We start from the raw sequence: 25,516 nt of genomic DNA, 5'->3' as shown, positions 1-25,516 counted from the left end.
CAAACAAAGGCAGAAAAATAGGCTGAGCAAACGATGGGGTCAAACTAACTTGAAAGGACAGGAAAGGAAAGATACTGTCTGCAATCTGCCAAAAAACCCTACCCAAAATAATGTCCAACACTTCTGATAACAAAATTAACCCGGAAGTCACTAGACTTCTCCCACTATATCAGCACTCTGAAATATTCTGAGACAGAGCAAAAAAGAGGCTAATCTAATAAAAGGCAAATTGGCAAATACAGATAAATCAGAGTGGAGATTCAGCACAGCCCAGCCGGGCTGGCTGACCACACAAAAACTGAGCTGACCAACAAGAGCAAGTGTGAACATTAGCAAAAAACAAACTTAACTTGAGAAGAATGGAGCAGAGCTGAAGTCCAAGACCTGAGAAACAGACTGAATCACCAGCAACAGGATAGGGCGTCGGCTGTCTTATATCCAGTCTGATACTCCAGAGATCAAATCATTATCCTCCTCGTCAGGTGGCAGACCATTACCAATTAAACTAACCTCACCACCTCCTGTCACCACCAGAGGGAGAACGGAAGGAGATCTCCCAGCTGGTGCAGCAGAAAATGAGCTCATAACAGTACCCCCCCTTGAGGAGTTGTCACCGAACCCTCATCCACGCCACCAGGCCGATCAGGATGTGCCCGGTGAAAAGCACGAACCAATTTATTGGCATGAATATCTGAGGCAGAGACTCAAGAATTATCCTCCTGGCCATAACCCTTCCATTTGACCAAATACTGGAGTCTCCGTCTGACCAAACGAGAATCCAATATTTTCTCTACCTCATATTCCACATTGCCTTTAACCAAAACAGGGTCAGCAGGTACTCAAAATGTCCCTCCGGAGTATTAAACGCCGTCTTCCATTCATCCCCATGCTTGATGCGAATAAGATTATACGCCCCCCTGAGGTCAAGCTTAGTAAAACAGCAGGCACTCTTAACTCTGGAGAATAAATCAGACATCAGGGGTAATGGGTACTGATATTTAACCGTCATCTTGTTAAGGGAACGATAATCAATACACTGTTGCTATGAATGAGTCACCGTAGGAGGCAAAAACAGAAATGCTAGCTAAGTCCAGAAAACCAGAGAAGTTGGCAGCTATCGGATTGCAGACCCCTGAACCTATCAACAACAACTAGCAGTAGCCGTGGGGGGTTCCTACGATGCCCTAGACCCCTCGATCACAGCCGGAGAACTGCCAAGCCTAAAGACAGAAAGTGAAATCTAAACTGCCCCAGAGCAGACCCCAAAGCAATAGGCAGCCCCCAACATATAATGACGGTGAAGCAAGAAGAAAAAACACTAACACAGAAAGATAGACTGAGCAAATGATGGGGCCCAAGCTAACTAGATAGGACAGGATAGGAAAGCTGCTGTCTGCAATCCGCAAAAAACCCTATCAAAATAAGAGCCAACAGACTGACAGGGAAAAAGGCACTGAAGACACTAGGCTTCAAAAAGACTATGTCAGTACTCAGGTATTTTCTGAAGACAGAGCAAACCGACAAAAAAAGAATTTAGCTCACCCCAGCAGGGAATGGCAGAATCCAGAAAAGCAAGGCAAACAAAAACCAAAACACAAATGCAAAAAGGCAAAGCAGAAAACTTAGCTTTTGAGGAGCAGGAATCAGACTGGTCTCCTAGAATTCCACAGAGAAATCACCAGCGAGGCAGAAGGGCGTTGGCTGCCTTATATCCAGTCAGAGATCCCCGTCGCCCAGTCATCCTCTCCCAGCTCAGGCGCTTGGTAATCAGCCTCACTACCTTCCTTCACCAGAAGAGGGAGTTCATCAGACCTCAATGGTGAAGGGGAAAATGAACTCATAACAACGGTCTTAATGAACCATCTTTCTTGGCCACAAAAAAACAGCGCCTAAAGGTGACGAGGATGGTCTAATATGACCCTTCTCCAACGATTCCTTAATATAGGATCGCATAGCATCAACTTCGGGTACAGATAATTTGAAAAGCCGACCCTTGCGAAATTTACACCCAGGCATCAACTCAATTGCACAGTCATAACTCCTATGAGGAGGCAAAGACGCAGACTTACTCTCACTAAATACATCAGAGAAATCAGCCAGATAATCAGGAATATCATGAGACTGAGGAGAGGTGGAGAAAACAGGAGCGTCCCTAAGAACACACTGACAACCCCAACTCACCACAGACACAGATTTCCAATCCAAAACTGGGTTATGAGTTTGCAACCAGGGGAAACCCAGAACAATAGTATCATGCAAATTATGCAGCACCAAAAATTTACAATTTTCTTGGTGGTCTGGGGCAACTCGCATTATCACCAAAACTGGGGTTTATTCTCTGCCAAAGGAGTGGCATCAATACCCCTCAAAGGAATAGGCATCTGCAGAGGCGTCATGGACAAACCACAGCGTTTAGCAAAGTCCAAATACATCAGATTCAGAGCTGCTCCTGAATCCACAAAAGCCGTAGTGGAAAACGTGGACAAGGAGCAGATCAAAGTAATTGCCAAAAGGAACTTAGGTTGTATACTGCCCACAGCGAATGTGTGTGCAAAATGTTTCTCTCGTTTAGGGCAGACAGAAATAGTATGAGACGCGTCTCCACAGAAAAAACACAGTTTATTACGCCTTCTAAACTCCTGACGTTGCGCCCTAGACAACACCCCATCACATTGCATAGGTTCAGACATTTGTTCAGAAGGTGGCAGCGCCTCCCGTGTAGTTTTACGTTCACGTAAACGCCGATCAACTTGAATGGCTAATGACATAGAGCCATCCAGACCAGAGGGAACAGGAAATCCCACCATAACATCTTTTACGGTCTCTGATAAACCTTTCCGAAAGAGAGCTGCCAGTACACTATCATTCCATGTAGTAAGGACCGCCCACTTTCGGAATTTTTGACAGTATAACTCTGCAGGATCCTGACCCTGGTTTAATGCCAACAGGGTTCTCTCAGCTTGATCAACGGCATTAGGTTCATCATACAACCCCAAGGCTTGAAAAAAATGCATCCACATTAGTCAGAATAGGATTTTCAGGTGTCAGAGAAAAAGCCCAATCCTGGGGATTGCCGCGCAGCAAGGAGATGACAATTTTAACCTGCTACACAGAGCTCCCCGATGAATTAGGCTTCAAGGCAAGAAATAATTTACAATTATTCTTAAAATTCAGAAATTTAGACCGATCCACAGAAAACACATCAGGAGTAGAGATCTTGGGTTCAGCAACATGTGACTGAATGAGGTAGGTAGAAATTCCCTGCACTTCAGCAGCAAGTTGCTTCACACGATCAGACAGTTGCTTAATCTCCATTAGGAGAAAAAAAAAATCCTCCTACGGTCCCAGAGAAAAAGAGGAAAAAATATTAAAAAAAAAAAAAATCTGACACTTTTTTTTTCTTTTTAAACAACTCTTTCCTGCTTTTGAGTACCCTAGAATCTGCGGTATGGCTAGTGATTCTGTTATGAATGGGTCACCGAGGAGAAAAACAACACACGCTAAGTCTCAGAAAACCAGAGAGGTTGGTAACTATGCAGATTGCAGATCCCCTGATCTTAACACACAACTAGCAGCAGTCGTGGAGCGTGCCTACGATGGTCCTGGATGCCTCTTAACAACCGGAGAACTAAATAAGCCTAAAGTAAGAAAAGGGAAAACTAACTCCCCCAGAGCAAACCACAAAGGAAAGATACTGTCTGCAATCTGCCAAAAAACCCTACCCAAAATAATGTCCAACACTTCTGATAACAAAATTAACCCGGAAGTCACTAGACTTCTCCCACTATATCAGCACTCTGAAATATTCTGAGACAGAGCAAAAAAGAGGCCAATCTAATAAAAGGCAAATTGGCAAATACAGATAAATAAGAGTGGAGATTCAGCACAGCCCAGCCGGGCTGGCTGACCACACAAAAACTGAGCTGACCAACAAGAGCAAGTGTGAACATTAGCAAAAAACAAACTTAAATTGAGAAGAATGGAGCAGAGCTGAAGTCCAAGACCTGAGAAGCAGACTGAATCACCAGCAACAGGATAGGGCGTCGGCTGTCTTATATCCAGTCTAATACTCCAGAGATCCAATCATTATCCTCCTCGTCAGGTGGCAGATCATTACTAATTAAACTAACCTCACCACCTCCTGTCACCACCAGAGGGAGAACAGAAGGAGAACTCCCAGCTGGTGGAGCTTACAGAGAAGTTCCGCTGGCCTCGACCGGGTTCTCCCCCTTCGAGCTCCTGTATGGCAGGCGAGTCCAGGGACCCCTTGGGTTGATAACAGAATCCTGGGAAGAGAAGCCAAACCCCACAGAAGTGTCCATCATGGACTATGTCATGCGCTTCCCTGACAAGCTGCAGACCTTGACGCAGTTGGTGCATGACAACATGACGCAGGCTCAGGCTGACCAGAAGCACTGGTATGACCAGAACGCCCGGGAGCGGACCTACCAGGTGGGTCAAAAGGTGTGGGTGCTGGTCCCCGTACCAACAGATAGCTTCAGGCAGCCTGGGAAGGCCCATACATCATCCACCAACAGCTCAACCTTGTCACCTAGGTGGTCACGCTTGACCATGCTCTGGGTAGGCGCAAGGCCTTTCACGTCAACATGCTGAAGGCACACCACGAACGGGAAGCTTGCATCCTACCGGTCTGCAACCTGCCCGAGGATGGGAAAAAGATCCCCTCCTGGACATGTTGGCCCAAGCCAAGGCCAATGGGTCCATTGAGGACATGGAGATAAGTGGTTTGCTAACCGTATCCCAGAGGTTACAGTTGGTGGAAACCCTGGAACCCTTCCGGGTCGTGTTCACCAACCGACCTGGGAGGACGGAGTTAGCGGTTCATGAGGTGGACACCGGGAATCATGCCCCACTACGGCGAACACCTTATTGGATCTCTGAGGAGGTGCAACAGGTCATGTGCCAAGAGATCAATAAGATGTTAAGGCTGGGGGTGATTCAACGGTCAAAAAGCGCGTGGGCCTCACCTGTAGTTCTCGTGCCTAAAAAGGATTGAACCACCCCAGTTCTGCGTGGACTACAGGGGGCTCAACGCCATCACAACATCTGATGCCCACCCGATGCCGCTGTTAAATATTAATAATTCGTTAAATATTTCTTATTACACCCAGTTCTGTAGAATGCTTTAGCTTACATGACATAGGCTATTTTTAAGCTTGGCTCATGGTAGAAAGACAGCTCCATATATGTAGAGACCACGTGCTTTAGGAGACGTATATAATTCATGGCTAACTGTAGAGGGGGCTCTTCTTCTTCCCTCACCATCATGAGACACAGACGCAAGATGACATAACTCAACAGCTGGTATGTTACTTTATTACGAAGAAGCCGAACTGAGAGACAGACGCCATTTGCCATGTGAGATCCCGGAGAGAAGAAGAATACATGTTGCTTTTGCCATGTGAGATCTCAGAGCATGATCTAATGGACAATATCTCTTTCACTTATTTTTATTCACCTGTTTTTCTGTAATAACCTTTCTTTGATGGAAGAATCCAAATAAACCACTATATTTTTATCTGGTAACTAGTCCTGAGTATTTTACAGGATATGCATTATTTTACATTGGAGAGCCAGCCAGATCTGAATTTTTGTACTTTTTTGCGGATTTCCCTCAACTTGCCCACACGGGGGATTGGACTTTGCTAACGTCAAATCATATGTGCAAGTTATCGGGAATTCCACTACTTACAAGAATCACATAGAACCTAGAAGTAAGAATTACCAGATAGATTGAGAATTACTACAAGTGCCAAAAGTACCAGACGTAAGCCAGACGTGTGAAGACAACAGGAACCCAGAGTTGTCCATCAAAGGAACAAGCTGAGACATTTCAAGGTAAGATAAAATGGATGTCATTAATTGTCTTGCTAAGCAGAGTAAATTGAAATTTAAGTCTGTAGACAATTCTAATTCAGAAGTTTTATGGTTAAGTTTATATGCCGAGTGTGAACTCGAGAATCAAAGGTTAGATTCTAAGTTTTTCAATAGAGAAAGAGAGAGATTAAAAAATATTCTACAGATGGTAGATATATTTCATAGATCTGTGTCAGAGAAATCCAAAAATGATTGTTGTGATGTTCTCGAGATTGGCTGTAAAGTTAGTGAGATTGACTGTAATCAAGTGTCTGTAGCAGCCATTGAAGGTGACCTTGCAGACGTGGAACAAGATGGAGAAGTAGGAGGAGACTTCAGAACTGACGTAGAGGACGTACAAGGGAAAGACGTACCACTAAAAATAGAAGACTCACAGGCCCAAATCCGAAGTAGCGTGAGGAAGAATTTGATAAAAATATGCCAAATAATTCCTGCTTATGACAACAAAATAGATGTTTGTAGAAACTCTGAGATTTATGAAAGTTGTACTGATAAATTTGATTTATCTAACGAGGAGAAGAATCAGTTGTTCAAAATGTGGATCCCTGTAAATTTTGCTAGGAGATTGTCTTTAAAGTTATCTGGTGAAACACATGAGAATTTAACTGATAAAGACAGATTAAAAATTCTCATTTTTTGTTCATCAAATGAAAATCATCCAGATATTGATATTCTTCAAAAATTAAGAATTGGTCGGAAGGAATGTATTTTTACGTTCATGTCCATATATGAACGTTTGTACAAAATGCTGAGTGAGAATGTCAAAACACCGTCCCTCATAAGGAGTTTTGTAAGCAAATTTTGGTTTCTAAATCCTGCATCTCGTGTTATTGCGTCACAAAAAGATTCTTTGTTTGAATGTGCGCAATCCCTTGATTTTGCCAGAAAACACGAGAATCGTGAGAGGAAAGTAAATTGTGCTAATTTTGTAAAGACAGGCAGAGTAAAATCTTATCAGAAGCTTGTATTAGCAAAACCTTCTAAAATGAGTTTTCCCCAAAATCAAATCTACGAAGAAAGAAAAAGAAAATCACATGTTTGTTATAAGCCATATGGAATGATGCAAAAGAACACCGAAAAGACACAAATTGAATTAAGAAAAATGATGAGTTTTGATCTTCTTTCTGTAACAAAGATGGCCGAATTTAACAGACAGAAACAGGTGGTGAGTGACATCATGGCCTGTAAACTGAATACTCTGCTCCAAGAATCTATCAGCTTTAAAATGGCAAGAACCTTTCAGGATATTTTTTGCAGAGAAATAAGTATGGGTGTAGGAATTGGCTAGGAAAAAAGTAATATATATTGTGTAACAGTGTTATACAATTAGTGAGTTATAGAGTATAATCCTGTAGTTTTATGGTTTGTGGATATATACATATTCATACAGTATATATAGAGTGTTTGTAGAAGTAGAAATAGTAGAACTGTATTTTTTAATGAAAATTAAAATCTACATCAGTAATAATATTTAGAATATGAATATGATATTAACCTTATTTTTTATGTTTCCTTAGAATTTTCATTTCAAAGCAGGACTTAATCGAGAAAAATTCTCTTCCAAGGATTTATGCCTTTATTTACACAGGAAGTTGCAATATTGCATGATTTTATATGTCTAACCCTTAAAAGGAAATAACTAATTGCTTTTTAAAATGTTCTGGGTGTGTGCTTTACTGCATGGTTTGAATGACAACCACAGCAGGGGAATTTGAACCTTGTTCTAATAATACAAGTATAACATACCAGTATACTATGTCCCTGTTCCTTAGGAAAAGAATTTTAAAGGGGGTCTCAATTTTTGCAAAGCAATGGAATTTTTTTTCCAGGCCTAAATGTCAAGTATAGCTATACATATATTTATGTCATGTGTATTTGGGGAATATTCAAAGAAATATTAAGAGACTAAATTGAAATAGTTTACAATGCATTGATAATTAGGATAATTTGGGTTAAAATACGTGTATTCATCACACCTTCATATGTGAGGTATTTGGTTTAAAGTTAATATGTGACACAGTCTGAGTGACAGTGACTGAGTGTATGAGCAGCTGCTGAGCGAGTAATGTGATATGTTTGTGAGACCTCAGGATCCTGAATGCATGAGAGAAAGGAAAAAAAAAAAAAAAAAAAACCCCAAAGCTTTTATCTTTAGGAAATTATTAGAATATTAAGATACATAATGAAATATTATCTATACAAACATATATTTCTATATTTCTATAGTAATTATTATTTCTTGATTTAGTTAATTGTGGATAAGTGCAAAGTGCAATCGCACATCAAAATGGTTTATGCAAATTAATTTTTCCAAAGGATAATTTTATGATATTCAAATTAATTTTAATGGTTACACATCTTCAGACAAATAATGGTATAAGCAAGTATAATATTTACACAATTTATAAATTAATTATTTTTAATTTTGGTTTTGATAAATGAATTATTTCATAGAACAATATTTTTTGGTATTAAGGGGGAAAATATGTTTTTGATCCTGACTACATCATCACATTTGATTAATACTTCTTCTTCACACATTTTAATAGGAAAAAATATTAATAAGGTACAATGGTATAAGTATTGGGTATAATAACAAGTATTATAAAGAGTCATTTCTTTACACTAAGAGGAATTACATGCAAAGTTGCATAATTTGAATATTTTGATAACACAAGTTTATGACAATTATGAAATAATCCAGATCATGGAAATATTAACGGTATATGTTACTGAAGACATAACTATTCTGCATCAACATAAAGGCCTTATTCTTATTTTTATTTTTATTCTTATTTTTCATTATTTTTAATTCTTTCACCAATATTTAGTAAAAGTAATATCTACTGAGAATATTGCTTCATTAAATATAGCAATTATATGGTTCTATTACTAAGGAAAATGTTTCACTTCTGAGTTATATGCAACAATTCTTTTATTCATTCGCTCACTCATATATTCTTATTTTGGTTCATGGCTATACATTTCTACATATTATTAGTATAATAAATATATTCCTTATTAATAAAGATGATAACACTGGTTACATAAAACACAGTGACACCTATGGGTTGAAAAAGGTAATTACACCTATGACATAAAAAAATGTTCTATCACATGAAAAATGCGGATAATAATGTATTATCGTTTATTATTTCAAATATTGAAATCCATATATGGTACAAATTCTGATAATAATTATATGGATATTACTGATTGCTATGGTACGCTGTGATATTATGGGATAGGGAAATTACCAGATTTGGTATAGAATAGGGAATGAAGACTTCAAGCAAGATACTGAAATTATGTTAATAAAGACTTTTCACATTTCTAAACTTCATTGATTTTTATCAGTTGCAAGAAGAAGAATGCCGCGATCCAGAAGTCCCAGAAGGTAACAAAGCTATGATTACTGAGTAATGAACTGTGTTAATTACAAGTGCAGTATCCACCACTGACAGTCACAAGTGCAGTATCCACCACTGACAGTCACAAGTGCAGTATCCACCACTGACAGTCACGATTAAAGTGTCTAACCTGACAACCAGAGGACGATGATCCTATGATGCTGAGATGAACTGTGTTATCACGTTCTTATCAAGTTCCAGAGGTTTTCAATCACCTGAAAAGCTTCGATGAAAGGCTGGTGAACAATGAAGGTAATTATCAGGAAGCTACAACCCTGACATATGTCCTGTGCATTAGGACAAGGACTGGTTATGGTGCTATGTTTAGCAAGGAAGAGTCATTTTAACCCTTGCTTTGCTGACCAAAGACGTCACACCTGTTCAAAGACCAGTACCGATGGAGGATTCCAGAATATCCAAGGCGAGCCAATGTAAGCCCAGGTTTTTAAAATATGACACTGCACAGATATTAAAGCTGCATAGACTTTGTTTTCGTATTAACATTTGAAATTATGGACTTTGATTTGGTACACAACACAATTTCTATATGCTATAAGAAAACTGTATTTTTAAAAGAACCAAGAAGAAGACAGAAGACATCAAAATGAAGACCAGATGACATCAGATGATGATGACTGGACCTGAGATGCTTCAATTTAGACTTAGGGAAGTATAATTATACATATTTTATATGAATATTGTTCACGGCTTACCATAACATGAATTCACATCAATTATGTCATTGAGTACTTATAACGGTAATCTAATATTATTATTATTATTATTATTATTATTATTGATATTAAATTATTTTGTCAAAGAAGAAGAAAAGAAGAAAAAGATCTTGTTATATTTGAGGGTTCCAATTAATGTCTGTCTCCCTCAAAAGGGGGAATTGTTAAATATTAATAATTCGTTAAATATTTCTTATTACACCCAGTTCTGTAGAATGCTTTAGCTTACATGACATAGGCTATTTTTAAGCTTGGCTCATGGTAGAAAGACAGCTCCATATATGTAGAGACCACGTGCTTTAGGAGACGTATATAATTCATGGCTAACTGTAGAGGGGGCTCTTCTTCTTCCCTCACCATCATGAGACACAGACGCAAGATGACATAACTCAACAGCTGGTATGTTACTTTATTACGAAGAAGCCGAACTGAGAGACAGACGCCATTTGCCATGTGAGATCCCGGAGAGAAGAAGAATACATGTTGCTTTTGCCATGTGAGATCTCAGAGCATGATCTAATGGACAATATCTCTTTCACTTATTTTTATTCACCTGTTTTTCTGTAATAACCTTTCTTTGATGGAAGAATCCAAATAAACCACTATATTTTTATCTGGTAACTAGTCCTGAGTATTTTACAGGATATGCATTATTTTACAGCCGCGCATCGAGGATCTGCTTGAGCGGTTGGCGAAAGCAAGGTACATATCCATCATAGATTTAAGTCGGGGATACTGGCAGATTCCCCTGAGCCCTGAGGCGCAGGAGAAATCCGCCTTTATCACCCCCTTTGGGCGGTACGAGTCCACAGTCATGCCCTTCGGCATGAAAAATGCCCCTGCCACTTTCCAGCGGATGGTCAACCACCTGCTCCGGGGACTGGAGGAGTACGCGGTGGCGTACTTGGACGACATCACCATCTTCAGTTCCACCTGGGAGGAACACCTTCAGCATCTCCAGGAGTTGCTCAAGCATCTTCACCAGGCAGGCCTGACTATCAAGCCGGGAAAGTGCCAGATGGGCATGAGCGAGGTCCACTACCTGGGGCACCGGGTAGGCGGGGGTTCCAGGAGTCCGGAGCCAGAAAAGGAGGATGCAATTGTGTCCTAGCCCACCCCCAGGACCAAGAAACAGGTGAAGTCCTTCTTGGGCACGGCAGGGTACTATAGGCGGTTTGTACAGGACTATAGCACCCTTGCAAAACCCTTGACTGACCTCACCAAGCAGAGGCTACCCCAAACAGTCAACTGGACAGATGACTGTGAGGCGACCTTCCAAGCTTTGAAAACAGCCCTGTGCAACTCTCCAGTGTTGAGAGCAGTCGACAGCAGTCGCCCGTTTCTGGTACAGACCGACACCAGTGAGTTTGGCCTCGGTGCTGTACTCAGCAGGTCGACTCGGGGAACCAGGAGCACCCCGTGCTGTACCTGAGCTGGAAACTTTTGCCGAGGGAAGTGGCATACTCGACCATCGAGAAGGAGTGTCTGGCCATGGTGTGGGCACTGCAACGTTTGCAGCCCTACCTGTACGGGCGCACCTTCACGGTGGTTACCGATCACAATCCTCTGAGTTGGTTGCTCACAGTGTCCGGAACCAATGGAAGGTTGCTCCGCTGGAGCCTTGCCCTTCAACAGTACGAGTTTACTGTACAACACAAAAGGGCAGCGAACATGGTAATGCCGAAGGGTTGTCCCGCCGGGGAGAACCCGCTGAGGTGCGCATGGCTGATTGCCGTTAGGCAATGCCTCCGTAGCGGCCTCTAAAAGGGGGAGGTGTAGTGTACTGTAAGATATGTATGTTAAGTAAAGTATGATGTTTCTAGAACATTCTAGAAATCTCCCATTTCACTCTGATGAGAAAATCAGCTTGTCACATAGCTGCAGCAATTCCCCCCTTCCCCCCTGTTTGCTTCTCTCTGCCTGGATCTGTAATAGGACACTTCCTGCTACAAGCATTTGGCCTCTCTCCACAAAAAAGAATGTTAATTAGTTAAGTGAAAGGATTCCTTTGTTCTGGCCACGAGGCTGGATGCAAGTATATGGGAAGTATTGAAACAAGTCATATTGCAAAAATTATACATCACAGAGATATAATAATTACATTTCTGTGGAGGGCACGAAACCAGCTTGTCTAACCTCTAATTTTCACAGCTCTGATCCCTCCAGAAACTGAGATATGGATTGCTTCCAAATGGAGTGTCCTAATTACGGCATGCTTGATGTTGTTTTATTGTATTCGATAAACTACAAACAATGATACCCTTGGTGAGTTTATACGAACCTCCCTCATTAAGATATGGATATTATAAGTTTTTAGTAAAATTTCAACTTGGAGAGTAGGGGGGTTGTGTCATGAACTCATTTTCTGCTCCAACAGTTGAGAGTTCCCCTTCCGTTCTCCCTCTGGTGGTGACAGGAGGTAGTGCGGTTGGTTTAAGTGGTAGTGATCTGCCACCTGATGAGGAAGATATCGACTGGATCTCTGGAGTATCAGACTGGATATAAGACAGCTGACGCCCTATCCGGGTGCTGGTGATTCAGTCTGCTTCTCAGGTCCTGGACTTCAGCTCTCTTCCAGTCTTCTCAAGTTAAGTTTGTTTTTTGCTAATGTTCACACTTGCGCTTGTTGGTCAATTTAGTTTGTTGTGTAATCAGCCTGCCCCTGCTGGGGCTATGCTGAAATTCCACTCCTATTAATCAGTATTTGCCAATCTGCTTTTTGTCCCTTATTAGATTGGCCTCTTTTTTGCTCTGTCTCAGAATATTTCAGAGTGCTGATATAGGTTTAGAAGTCTAGTGACTTCAGGGTTAATTTTGCTATCAGAAGTGTTGGACAATATTTTTGTAGGTTATTTTTGGCAGATTGCAGACAGTGTCTTTCCTTTTCTGTCCTTTTTAGCTAGCCAGGCCCCATCGTTTGCTCAGCCTAATTTCCTGCCTTTGTTTGTATTTTTATCTTGTTTCACCGTCAATACATGTGGGGGGCTGTCTTTCCTTTGGGGTCTGCTCTGGGGCAGTTAGTTTTCCTCTTTTCCTGCTTTAGGCTTATGTAGTTCTCCGGTTGTGACGAGGCGTCTACGACCAACGTCAGAACGCTCCACGACTGCTGCTAGTTGTGTGGTTAAGATCAGGGATCTGCAATCTGCATAGTTACCAACTTCTCTGGTTTTCTGAGACTTAGCTTGTTGTCTTGTTTTTCCTCCTCGGTTTCCCATTCATAACAGGGTTGGACCTCACCAGACCGCCCCTTTCGTGAGGTCACAGACCCTGGGCTATAAGGTACCCCTCCCATACAGTGCTTCAATTTGAGCTGCAGATGCCCTGCTAGAAAGATCTGCTGATGTCTTGGGATGTCTGGTTGCGGCCCATCCCCCAGCTACATGGTTTGCCTAATACCAACTAAGCACATGTAAGTGTACTTTCTGCTTTCATCACTGTTATTTTTATATATTTGCATTGTACATAATTAGTGTCTCAATTTATAACAATTTTTATCTGTGTAATCACTGCCCACATTTTGGGAATAAATGATAAAATTTATCAGTCTGCCTTCATGCTCTAAGAAACGAACTATGCGCCTTTGTTAGATAATCGCTACTAATTAGGGTGTTTGCCACAGACCCTCTTAATTAACTCTTTGAATAAGTGAAGTGTGGCTGGTGGCAGCGTGGTGTGTTCGGTTGGTTAGGCTAGTTGGCAGTCCGGAAGGGTCTTATATTGCTGGATGAGTGGCCGCGGCCGGAGCATTGATAATTCCCTTACTGCAGTAGTCTAATTGCCCGGGCACAACAAGCAGCCCATCCGGCGACTAATTATCCTAGGTGCAGTTCCCTGACTGACCTGAGGGTAAAAGGGGGCGCCGGAGAGCTGCGAGTTCCAAAGTGGATCTGAGAAGGTGGGATATACATAAATCCCCGCAGTTCTTGGAAGGTTGTTAGCAGTGGTGGGGCATCCAAAATAACCCCCCTGCGGTAAATTGTTACAGCGAGATTAGCTTGCTGTATATTTTTGTCACATGGTACCAGTGGCGGGATAACTAAGATAAGCCCCCACTGTGCCTGTGATAGCCGTGTGCTGGCAGTGCATCGCATCCATCGGTCCGCTGACATACTGGTGCCAGTGGTGGGATCGTGACAATTTGGTGGCAGCGGCGTGCTTTCGTGACACCTTAATTGAATTGAAACAGCCTCATTATGGTTAAGTTAAATTAGTTTCCATTACTATTCTTAAGCTGGACATTAATAATATATGACGCCATCAATGTTTTTCCCCTGTACTGTGAAAATGATCTGCAAAAAAAATTTACTTTATATCTAACTTTGAAATTGCTCCCTGTTAAGTCACATCCCTAAAGTATACCACTTTTTTTTAGCATTTTGGGGTGAAAAAGGTAACAATTCTAATGGAAGTGGTCGTCAGAACCTAATCCATCGGTGCTGGAGGGAGGAGGTGCTTTAGGGGTCCTGTTACCTTAATCTCTGACACATTTCATTTCTTTGCTTGGGGGTAAGATTAGGCACTAGAGCACCAAAATACCTTCTCATGGTCCTGAGTATAATTGTTGTTGGTAGTGATTGAGAGTATTGACCAAAGGTGATGAGGTACAATAGTAAAAATAAAAAAACGTTATTCCTTAATATTTGCACATTACATATACAGATTTTGGTCTATAACCCCATTATCCCCTTGCATTACTATCTTTCCAGACGTTATGATAATTTCTAAAGATGGATCATTATGCCTACTGTAAAGCTGGGTATACCCAAATATCTGCTATCGGGGAGGAAGTTGGGATGCCCCCATTAAGATGTAATCCTCTGACATTATTATGTATGAGCGTCTTTGAATTCTTCCTATTTTGGAGGGTATGACACTAGGTGCCTTAGGCCTGAGTCACACTAGCGAGAAAATCGGACGAGTGCAATGCGATAAAAAATCGCATTGCACTCGTCCCAATGTTATTCTATGGGGCAGCTCACAGCATCCGATTTTTTCTCGGCCGTCTTCCTCGGGCGGAGAAAATCGCAGCATGCTGCGATTGTCGCCGAGACTCGCCAATGCAAGTCTGTAGGTGCGAGAAAAAATTGGATTGCACACGGACCATAAGTGTGACTTGCGAGAAAAATGGAAGACTTCTCCAGGTTACAGGAAATTGCATCAGACCTTGTCAGGAAGCTTGGCCATGCAAATTTCACTGGAACCCATAAAAAAAAAAAACAGGAAGTACGCCTCCACGGATTCCTCAAGCATGGCCCTGCGTATAAACGTGGAGATGCTCATAGTTCTGGTCCATGAGTGACCATAACTATAGGATCAGAGAGATGCCCACTATGCAGACAGGGCACGCAAGGAAGCAGCGTGGAGAAGAATATGCACACAGCTGTTCCATGATTATGGTCAAAGATCTCGTGAGGTCCAAGAGCAAATTAGTAAGTACAAGATTATTCAATGAAACTGAAAATTTTTAGTCTGATTGACTGCACAAAAAACCCTGCAAAGCTAACACTTACTCCTGCAAATATTATGGCCAAAATTTAGCCTCATTCCCACTTCCAAAGGAAGCAAATCTGTAGTCCCCATTGCAATGTCTGTATATTGACCTAAAATGATTCTGTGATATCCCCAAATGTTGGCACACTGAATTTACTTAAGTGCCCTGCTTGCGCCCTTTTCTTGTAAATTGGGAACCAAGCAAAAGGGCTGATATTTGAGATATTTGGGACATACATTACGTAAGAAATGCATACTGGTTTTTGGACTAGCTAAATAATATCTGCTGGGCCCCATAGTTAAAAAATCCACTCCTCCTATTAGACGAATTTATCATTATTTACTAGTATTGGTAATTTTTCCCTTTATCTAGGCCTTACAGTTTTTGCGTATTTAGACCCAACAATGACTGCCTACTCTAAAAAATGTTTTTTTTGGCTTATTAAAATGTTTGCACACTCTCCAACATAAACCCTTTTTCAAAAAGTTCAATTTTTTTGGGGGGGACTGGAGCGTCGGCACCCAGTAAGCGGAAGTATCTGTACTATGACCGCCTCAACTTCCTTGCACCAGTTATGGATCTGCGCCCGTAAGTGCATGCCTATCCAAACTTGGCTATTTTTTTCTTTTTTGTATTCCAAACCTTTCAATTTTTTTTTTTTTTTGCTTTCACCAGCACCGAGTTCAACATCACAGAGCGGGAGACAGCATCCGACTCAGAGGTGCAAATAGACCTAGGGTTAAATGTTGCTGAAGGGGCTGGCCCTTCTACAGCACCTTCAAGCGGCACCCATCCTCCACAACCAGCAACACCACCAGCAGCATCCAGCCAGCAAGCAAACCCAGAAGAGCAGGGCAATAGCAGCAGCCCCACCTTGGCTCTGGATACGTCTCCTCAGGCTACCGCCATTCCCCAACGTGGCAGGCGCAGGAGAGAAGGAGCTGCTACAGGAACCCGGAGACATGTGGACAGAGGTGTTCTGGACTATTTGTCTTCGGCAGCACATGATGATGGGGGGGGAGGCTTATGGCACAGTACCTACGGGCTATTCCATGGGAGTTTAGGCTGCGTGCAAGAGGGTCCCTCCAAATTGTGCTTGACTCTTGCACACCACCAAACATCCTGGCATAGTCTTTCGTTTTCTGGAAAGGTGGCAGCTTTCCTCAGAAAATCTAGTTTTTCCGCAGGGTAGCCAAGCCATGCAGGGGCCAGCATGCAGCGAGCCACTACCTCCTCCCCGGATGTCTCCACCTTCTCCGAGGATGACTACACCTCCTCTGAGGATGCCTACACCTCTTCCGAGGATGCCTACACCAAAAATTTTGCCTCAACAGGCCCAATATATTGGGCACAGCACACAAGGCCAATATGATCAATATACCAGAACCAATGTTGGAGGCTGGCCACAATATGGTCATGGTACACATGGGCATCATTGAGGATATGGGCAAATTGATCAGTCATTCAGACATGACTACCAACAACCATATCCCAATTACCCCTACTACAACCCACAACAAGATCCTTCAAGGATGGCCCCTACCCAACCAGCATCTGCTACCATACAGGGTGACAGTGATGCTGCCCAACAAACAAGTGCCAACACCAAAACAGAACTCCCACCTTCCCCTCCCTCGACCTACCATCACTTGTAGTAGGGTGTATTTCTTGCCAACAGATTTGTGGCATATTGTTTGTATCTTGTGTTTATTGTTTTTGGCTTGTGCCTTTTTTTGTTTTTTTTTTTACATAATTTGTATCCTGTAATATGTGCAAGTTAGGCCATATGCCTAAAATATGGTGTGCCTATTATTTTGGCAAAGAAAAAAATGTTTCTTTAGTAAAAACGTTTACTATCTCTGAGTGACTGTTCCCATTACTAATTGTTATGTAATGTGCAGGGGGGAAAATACAAACATGATATCAGAAAGTAAAAGAAAAAACACAAACTTAAATACATACAGCAAAGATTTTTTATGACAGCCAAATACAAGATACTACATAGATAATAAGGCATTATCTTGCAAGGGAGTACTTCCAACAGGTGAAACAAAATACCTTGTGAAAACTTCACGGACTTTAAGTCCTGAGGGCTGACGACAGGGTTGAATAACAGGGGGCCTAGGGGCCACTGCATTTGGAACCACAAGTTCCTCACCATCAGAAGCTGCGCAGTCATGTATTCTGGTGAAATTGTGCAGGATAACACATGCTTGTATCACCAAATTAACATTCTCTTCACTTCGCTGAATTGCCGACTGTAGAACACGCCATGTAGCACAAAGAATACCAAAGGTGCACTCAACCAGTCGTTGGGCACGTGAAAGGTGAAAGTTAAAGATCCTGCGCTGGTGGTTAAGGTATCTATGAGGATAAGGCCTCATAATGTTCCTGGTTAATAGGAAGGCCTCATCTCCAACAAAAACGTAAGGCACCGCATCCATTTGAGACCGCGGGAGCTGACGTGGTGGTGGGAGTTCAAATTGATTATTGTGCAGCCACCGACCCATAATGGAAGAATTGAAGACTCTAGAGTCTCCAGTTCTTCCATAGGCCCCAATATCTACAATTACAAACCTGTAGCAACTGTCAACCAGGGCCAACAGCACTACAGAGAAAAACTGCTTGTAATTATAGAATTGGGACCCTGAGTTCGGCGGCTTACGCAGACGGATGTGCTTCCCTTCCAGGGTTCCAATACAATTTGGAAACTGACACGTGTCCTGGAAGCCCTGGGCTATACGTAACCAGTCCTCCATTTTGGGCTCCGGCATTACAACTTGATGGAGTCTTGACCAGATTGTGGAGCAAGGAGAGCGGACAATGCCGGAGATGGTTGATTTTACGATTAAAAACTCTAAATTCAGGGCCGCATAGGACAGGCCAGTGGAAATGAATCTATAACAAACAAAACAGACAAATGTTAAGCCAGGGAAAATAATATGTGGTCATGCTTTGCACTAATCTCTAATATTCACATTTAAAGCCAGTGATTAGCAAACAAAAATTACATGGTATATCCCCACAATTTTAAGCGTGCCCTGAAAATGCATTTATTCAGACTGGCCTATCGCCTCAACATATTAACCTAATCTATCCCTGTGTGGCACACCCAAAAGTTTTTTACCATAACCAGGTTCCCCGCATCATGTTCCCACATGCTTTATGCATCCATTAGCCCTCTGCATCCGTACTATTACACACTTAACATTATGGCTGGTCCATACAATCAGAGCAACTGTTACCACCCACCTTTTGTGTCTCCCTTTTTTCCTCATAGATTGTAAGCTTGCGAGCAGGGCCCTCATTCCTCTTGGTATCTGTTATGATCTATGTGATTATTGTTATGCTGTAATGTATATCGTCTGTACAAGTCCCCTCTGAAATGTAAAGTGCTGCGGAATATGTCAGCGCTATAGAAATAAAATGTATTATTATTATATTATTATTATTATAGTGGGTTTAGGGAACATTCATCTAATGGACAGGATTAAATGTTGCTGGCCAAACATATTCAAAATTTTTACTAAAAAGTGAGGGATAAGGGATTGAAAATCAGTTGTCTTGATAAAACTTGGTAAACATATGTTTGGAACACATACCATAAAGTAAGGAGAAGAAACTCCTCGGCAGAAATACTTTTGCGCATCCTGGTGTCCTGAAAGGTGATCCCAGGACGCACAATCTTCAGCAAACGATCAAACGTACCAAGGCTCATCCGGCAACATTGAATGAACTTGTCCGGATGGCTACGCAGAGAGGAATAGAGCCGATGGAAATGTCCTTTTGTGAGCCGGCGCCTCAAAAGTGGATGGACCCACATTCTTCTCTGCCTCCTCGGATCCACTCTCACTGGGTATGGCTCGCCATAAAGTCGTAACAATACCCAATTATAAAGAACACGCTCAGTGGTGTTAAAAGTCAGTCTATAGGACATGTTTGTCACAAAGATCAACTAACACAAAACAAGCGCGCACTCTACTGCCAAGTGGGGAGGCTCACACATGTTGATGAGGCAATAAATAGGGGTTTGGATGGTGATTTAAATTGTTTTCAGGCCTAAAAACCATTATATGTCAATTTTGCAAACAGGCAAGAAAATATTGCCATACACAGCCCATACGGATGCCACACGGATGTCACACGGATGCGTAGATGCGACAAAATCGCATCATTGCCTTTAAGTCGGATGACATACGGATGACTGTTCATGATACATTTGTGCGATTTTGGTCGGTCAAAAACGGACTGATTTTTTTGTCGTTGTGTGTGACTCCAGCCTTAGGAATAGCACACTATGACAAAGAACAAACAGTTCGAAATGTGTAATCAAGCTTTGCAAAAGATGTTCTTATGTGCTGATCGGCCACATAAAGCACCATCCTTCTGAGTGCTGGGTTTCATGTCTTTCATCCACAAGTAAAGTAAAGAATCAGTATAATCTGTGGTGTAATGAAGGGTACAGAGGTGATGTGCTGCAAGAGGTAATTAAGTTGTAGGTCCAGATGATCAAAGCTGACACTCTTCTGTAATACTGGACATCAATCTGTCAATCTGAAGGAGTGAACCAGACAGTATCACTGCACATCTGATATAAACCCCAGGAAAGCTTCTCTCAATATAAATTCTTTTGTATTCTTCATTGATTCTTGGTATTTCAAGGTTAATTTGGTCTCACCTTCACTTCTATGAACTTTATTTTTCAACTTAATCCACTTTTTGCTGTAAGCTTAGATTGGGCACATTTCTAATATTCTGTGCGCATCCATTCCTCATGGCTTTAAAAATATCTGTTTAATAGAATCATTCATGTTATATTCAGAGACTGAAATCCTGTTCTGATTATATATTGCTGACATGAAAACTGTCCCCAGACCAAACTCTTTTCGCCCAACTTGTCTGTGTGAGCTGCAAGGCCCAAAAGCCATGAATCCACATTACTAAAGGTGTTACATAAATAGTAAGATCTCGCCTGGTGAGGTGGATCCTTGACAGATGATGCTGGGGCAGCAGGGAGAACGAGATGGGAGAATGAAAGCTGTGGAGCCAGAGCAGGAACCAATGAAGAAAAACAAAATCACAGGATTCGATGAATCAGATTAGACTCACAAATGAAGAACCAGTGGAGCTGAGTTTGCCAAAGAATTTAATATAAAGCTGGCAGCAATATGGCAGTGCTGACTCAGAAATATAACAAAGCTCGGTTTGTCACAGAGTTCATTGCACATCTGTCAGAAGTATATTAGAGTTGACTCATCAATATAGCAGAGCTGAGTTTTCTACATAGTCCAATGCAGAATTGCCCAGCAGCGTAGCAGAGAACCCAGCATTGTAACAAAGACAGTACGGACCAGTGGTATAGCAGAGTACCAAGCAATGTAGAGTGGAGTAGAGTTGAGTTTGCCAAAAAATCTATGCAAAGCAGAGTTGACTCTGAGATATAGCACAGCTCAGTTTGTCACAGAGTTGCTTACACATCTGGAAAAAGTACAGCACAGTTGACTCTGCGATATAGCAGAGCTGAGTTTTCCACAGAGCAGCATAGCAGAGTACCGAGCATTGTAACAGAGCTGTGCTTGTCACAATTCAAGGCAGTACTAATCAGTGGTAAAGCGGAGTACCAAGCAATGTAGCAGAATAGTCGCTGTAAGGAGTCCAAAGCAAAATTGACACAGATATGAACAGGATATGCAGCATTGTAACTGAGCTTGGTTTGTCAGGAGTCCACAGAAGCAGAATGGGCGCAAACTATTTGATCACTCAGGCAGCAATTTGGCATCAAATTGCCCTGGGGAGATGATGTCAGAGATATGTACTAGGATGCCATAGAAGAAGATGCAGGGCCAGGTGCTGGATCCAGAAGTGGTGAGTAGCAAATACACATACTAAAAGTGCAGAATTGTAATGCTTTTACTGAAATTCTCAGGGTGGATAGTAAATAATCTTCATCTGCTCCTCACATGCCTATCAAAAAGTTCAACAGGGGTATTCTGCAATTTGCTTTTTCAGGTGATGCCAATCTGTGAGCACAAGAGACATCTCTGCTTCCTCCATCAGCTGAAGCCATGTGTTGTTCATGTCATCCTGTGCCTTCCCTAAATGAAGTGCCTAGAGGGAAATATGAATACGAACAGTACAAAAACATCCAGCTAATTGTGTTAGATTCGTTATAACGCAGGGCAGGTGTCAAGAGACTTGCAGATGAGTGAACTAAATGATCTGTAAATGTATGTATCTTAATTAATTTGGATGATTCATAGGTCCCTGATAGGCCTCTAATTCAGTTCTGAATTAAACATTTGCTGAAGCCTAGTGGGGATTTGGCAGATAATGACACATAATGAACTTTTGCAAAAAGAGTCTAGAATTGTAAATAGGGCAGACAAGAAGCAGAGCTAAAATTGGACCTGTGTATCGTATCATCATAATTTACTGAAATCTCCAGATTTCTGTGCTGTCCCATCTTTCTGATACTACATTAAGAGGGTTTGATAGTAAGGGGCATTAGAGCAGTTCTCCCTGGGTACAAATATGCAAATTAAGAAAATTTTACCTAATTACGACTAACAGTTTTATTCCCGAACCATGCTGTCTATCATGTGTTTTATGGCTTATGACTCTTTAAGGCTGTGTTCACGCATTGTGGCTGGGGTGCACTTTTTTTTGCTGCGATTGCACTAAAACTACAACATCTTTACAACAAAATTAAAAAAACAGCAGAAAACCGCACCCCAGCCAAAAAGTGTGAACACAACCTAAAGATGGATTCAAGGCCTTGAAAATTGTCTCTTCAGAGAGGAAGAGGACTAGAACTCTGGCATCTCCTATTGGAAGTAGCAATCCTAAAAGTCAATGTCGAGCCTTTAAGAAGCCTTGTCACAGTGTCCGCAAATTGAGATTCCGGTTTTGGCTTTTATCCTAAGTTATGTGACAAGGTTTGTTAAAGGGTTGACATTGACTTTAAGGATTGCTACTTCCTATAGGTGTCTCTAGTGTTCTAATTCTCTTCCTCTCTGAAGAGACAATATGCATATTTTCCAGAGGAGCATTGTGGCTTAAAAGTCTCCTCATCTTGGCATGCTTAGCATGTAAGTCTCCGCAAGGAGAAACGATACCCCTTGGAGCCAGGTCTTGAAAATAAATGTCACAACACTAGGATATACACTCTGTAGGGCGTCTACATTTCCTGATATATACAGGGCTACTGTAATGCTGAATCCACTCCACTGTTTTCTCAAGCCACGTCCCTGCACCTTCTACGCATTAAAGTAAAACCAAAGAATTGAGCTGGAACACATATTGGTATAAGTGCAATATGCAGGTGCACATTCACGCTGTGGCCATTAACAAAAAAACTAGGATAAAAAAAATGAGCCTGTACCCTGCAGTAAGTAAATAATATTAGCACATGTAAATAACATAGGGTACCCAGTTGAGAATATTATAATAGAAATAAAAGACATAAAAGCCATCCCACCAAAACAAGGTGTACCCACTCAGGATGGTTCACCTCTCTATGTGCCCACAAGCTTCAAAATAGATGAGGGAAGAACAGAACCCAGGCCTGACTGTTTAAATACCTGCCCATGGAAAGCTATATAGAATAAATGCCCAGCTAAAAAAGGGGGAGCCACACGCCTATTTGTACAAAGTGCAAAAAACTAAAGCAAAACCAAAGAAATGAGCTGGAACACATGTTGGTATAGGTGCAATGTGTAGATGGTCATTAACACACATAACCTAGGATGAAAACAAAATGAGCAAATACCCTGCAGTAAGTAAATTATAATAGCACATGTAAATAATATAGGGTACTTAGTTAACACTATTTTGATCAAAACAAAATAAAAGCCATCCCACCGTGACAAGGTGTACCCAATTAGGATGGTCTCTATCTCATGTAGTTCACGTCTCCTTCTACTCATTACTATGAATATAGCTGTGAGATAACTGTTGCTGCAGGAACCTTGGATCACCCGCTAGGGCAGTGGGGATACTCAGTACCAGGCCGCTTCTTAAAGGGGATGTGTCACGGCAGCGGTGACCTGGTCCGTGGCCCTGGGCATCCAATTAAAGGGATATTTACAAGGGAAATAAAGTTTATAATAAAGTGTTCATGACGCCATGTGTGGTTTCTGGTCAGGGCTGCAGTGCAGATCCTATGGGACAGATGGTGATGCAGCAGAGTTGGTATAGCTCTCCACAGGCAGAGCTTTGTCCCAGGGCAGTTGTAATAGAAAAGATGTTGTGTTTGATGATACATGTAGCAGAGTTGGGTAGGTGATGCAGGAAGAATTCAGAGGACACAGCTGGGTGCAGTTTCTAATGCTTTACCCATAGTTCTTGTGTGCACGGATATCCGCTTGTCACTGTGTCCTCCGGGTGAGGGGTCCAGCAAACTCCAAGGTAGATTGGGATACACCTTTCCAGGACCCCCTTCAGTATATGCCTCTCTTGGCCATCACACTGTGTTGGCTTATCGTCTCTTCCTGCCAAACACCTCACAGTCAGTGTCCCAATCCAGCAGCTGCGGACCTTGGCGACTGGGTGACGTCCTCTCTGCATCCCATTGCTCCTATATGGCTGCCTTTTCGGAGAAGATAACTGTTGCTGTGGGTGAAGCACCTAGAGATGCCCCTGCCTCCGGCTTGCTAGTTGAGTCTGGTGATTTCTTCACTAGTCTCGGGGGCCGGTACCCCACCGAAACCTGGTCCCTCCAATACTGGATCAGGCCCCACGGATAGTATAGTCGCCATCCGTGCCCCTAGGACCCCTTCCCTCTTCTGGGAGCTTCCTTCTGTCTGTTTCCTTCCCTGCAGCTCCTTCTGATAGGTAGCTGCTTCACACAGGTCTGCTTACTTTCACTTTCTTCTGATGTCTCTCTCTCTGCAATGTTCTTTCCTGCTCTGTTAGCTCCTCCCCTTTTCCTACCATCTCCATCCACCTCCCAACACCCTTTACTACCCAGTCAGGGATGAGACCATCCTCCCACAGGGTACGTCCAGGGTGCCCTGCTGCTATAGTGTGTGTTGGGTGCAGGTGTTAGAGTCCTGGGTAGTGTTCCCTCCTTACCTGAGAGTGGGGTACCACACCTCTGGGTGAGGTGCAGTACCTCTGTGGCGACTGAACCCTCAGGGGCGCCACAACCTCCCCCTTCTTTGATGTCTACCATGGAGCTAAAAATTTGCTAAGATCAACCCCCATCAGCCCAAAATAGGAAAGATCAGAAGTGGATCAACACATATTCTGTGCAGGATTTCTACAAGACTGTTTCGGGAACATGCAATAAATCAAGAACAGACACTGGGAACAGGTATAATTTATGTTACTTTAAGGCTGTGTTCACACGTTGCATTTTTTCCATGTTTTTTCCAAATAAAACGCTTAAAAAATGCTTATAAGAAGCTTCCCATTCATTTTAATGAATTCTGCACTTTCTTTGCATATTGATGCATTTTTTTCCACGAAAAAAACGCATCGCGGAAAAAAACGCAGCATGCTTATTAATTTTGCGGAAAATTCCGCATTTCTTGCTATTTTCTATGTGTCTGGGGACGCGCGAAAAAAAACGCATAAAAACCTTGCAGAAAACGCGCGGAAAAAATGCACGTTTTCTGGGAAGGAGTCCTGTTTTCATGCAGAAATTTTCTGCATACGTGTACACATAGCCTAAAGTAGGGGTGGGGAATCTTTCTTCTGCCAAGGGCCATTTGGATATTTATACCATCCTTCAGGGCCGTACAAACTCTGCCCACAAAGTACATCCTGACTCTGGCACTGGTTTCATGACTTAATCTTTCATTGCATGCCCTTCAATGTTCAGTAGTGAACACTGCGTGTGTTTGTGCTAACAGAGCAAGAAGAAATGAGCTTGTGGCAATCAAAATACAGCTCCCTGCCCAAGAATGCAGTCCCTGAGAATCTGCTCGGAGGCCTGATAAAAGGTCATCGAGGGCTGTAAATGGCCCTGGGGCCTGAGGTTC

At 42.2% G+C, this 25,516-nt stretch overlaps 1 pseudogene; it reads right to left on the bottom strand.

The window, feature by feature from the left end:
- The window catches only part of LOC141088590 (uncharacterized), a 31,802-nt pseudogene extending 7,335 nt beyond the window's left edge, over nucleotides 1-24,467 (bottom strand).
- Nucleotides 24,468-25,516: the final 1,049 nt, after the last annotated feature.

The sequence above is a fragment of the Dendrobates tinctorius genome, unplaced genomic scaffold (genome assembly GCF_039654945.1).
Source record: "Dendrobates tinctorius isolate UK_male_01 unplaced genomic scaffold, ASM3965494v1 ptg000039l, whole genome shotgun sequence".
Lineage (NCBI taxonomy): Eukaryota > Metazoa > Chordata > Amphibia > Anura > Dendrobatidae > Dendrobates > Dendrobates tinctorius.
Note: the sequence above shows the minus strand (reverse complement) of the source record. Positions and strands in the feature narration are given on the sequence as shown.